A 2,105-nucleotide genomic window follows, 5' to 3' on the forward strand; every position below is an offset into this window, starting at 1 on the left:
GAGGGGGGGAGAGGCACAGGACACTACGTCATGAGGAAAGGCCAAACACACACGAGCCGCTCCCGCCGATTGGGCTGGCTGCTCGGGGAGGATTTTTTTCCTTTACCCCTTTTTTTTCCTTTTCTTTATTTTTTTTTTTTAAATTCCTCGCTGCTCTCTCCAAGCCGGCGCGTCTCTGCCAAAAAAGCTGGAAGAGGGGGGCAGCTGCCAAGGCAGGCGGTGGGGGAAGACGGGGGGCTGCGCCCACCGGCATTGGGGACCACGGGGATTTAGGGTGATGGATGTGTGTCGAGACTGGCACCTGAGTGCTCTTGCATCCCTGGTGGTATCGACCCGAAAGGGGACTGGGAGGCAGATGGGGACCGGTGGGGTGAAGGGATGGGGGTGTTCGGGGGTGCAGGCGGGAGTCTGGGAGATGCGGCTCCAGCCGCAGGGCACTAGGGAAGGGATCGGCCCGATTCCCGGTACCGTGCCAGGTGCCAGTGCCCCGTGCACGGAGTCCGGATCTCGGTGCCAGTGCCGGTACCGTTGCCCGGGGTCCGGATCCCGGTTTCAGTGCCCGGATCCCGGTGTCAGTGCCCGGTGCCAGGATCCCGGTGCCCAGATCCTGGTACCGGTGCCGGTGCCAGTGTCCGGATCCCAGTGCCGGTGCCAGTGTCCGGATCCCAGTGCCGGTTCTGGATCCCGGTGCGGATGCCGGTGTCGGCCGGCGGTGGCCGTTAGGTGGCGGGCGCGGGGTGTGAGAGCCTCCGGCGGGACGGGAAAATCGGGCATTTTGCAGGAAAACGTGCTGCCCGGCCCCGGGGTGCCCTGGGGACACGCAGCGCCCGGCCTGGGCTGGTGATAGACACACGGGCCCCGCGACCCCCAGAGCAGGGTATGAGGGGGGGTCTGGCAGCTGAGCCACTTCCTGCCTCAGCCCCTTCAGGGGCTCTGAGCCCAAATCCGGGCCCTGCATGTCCCCACTGAACTCCTCATCTCCCTTTTCGGGGGGTGGCTCTGGACAGGGCTTGGGGAGCAGCTGGGGTGGCAGTGAGTTAAATGATGGGGTCAGTCACAGGATCATGGAATGGTTTGAGTTGGAAGGGACCTTTAAGACCATCCCGTTCCAGCCCTTGCCATGGGCAGGGACACCTTCCACCATCCCAGGTTGCTCCTGCCCTTGGACAGTTCCAGGGATTCAGGGACTGCCACAGCTTCTCTGAGCACCCTGTGTCAGGGCCTTCCCACCCTCACAAAAAAGAGCTTCTTCCCAGTATCTAATCTCTCACTCCACTCTGTCAATATGAAGCCATTCCCCTTATCCTGTCCCTTATCCTGCCCCCCCTGGAGCCCCTTTATGCCCTGGAAGGGGCTCTGAGCTCTCCCTGGAGCCTTCTCTTCTCCAGGTGAGCACCCCCAGCTCTCCCAGCCTGGCTCCAGAGCAGGGCGGGTCCAGCCCTTGGAGCATCTCTGTGGACTCCTCTGTGGACTCCTCTGGAGTTACTCCAGCATATCCACGTCCTTCTTATCCAGGGGACTCCAGAGGTGAATAGAACAGTGCAGGTGGGCCAGAGCAGAAGTGGAGAATCTGTGTGGATGCAAATGAGAATCTGCTGTGTGGGTGAAGGGCAAGGAATGCAAAATCACCCTCTCCACTGCAGGTCCAACACTGCCCCTTCCCCGCATGCCAAGGGTTTGAGATGCTGCTTATCCCAGGACCTGACTCCTCGTGACCTCAATGTACTGGGGGTGGGAGCACATACACAAAATGCCCTGTCTGCACCCCCTTCCCGCAGGGCCCCTGTCATCATTCTCCCCATTCCCCAGACTTCTTCCACCGCTGCGGAAATTGGCAGCCAATTATCAGCAAATCCACCCGGTTCCTCTCCGGCTGCGCGAGGTGCGAAGGCCCGACCTGGCCGCCCACTTAAAGAAGTGTGAGCTCAGCTCACGCTCGGGACTGGCCCTCCGCAGCCTGCCTATCTGGCTTATCTCAGCTCCCACTTTATTTTAGGGCAAGTGCTGATGGCTACGGCCGCAGGAATTCCGTGAGGTGGAAATTAGGGAGTGTTTTGCCCTCCACACCGGGCGCTGAGACACGCCAAGGAGATGGGGCGGGGGGG

The sequence above is a fragment of the Sturnus vulgaris genome, chromosome 21 (assembly GCF_052056855.1).
Source record: "Sturnus vulgaris isolate bStuVul1 chromosome 21, bStuVul1.hap1, whole genome shotgun sequence".
NCBI lineage: Eukaryota > Metazoa > Chordata > Aves > Passeriformes > Sturnidae > Sturnus > Sturnus vulgaris.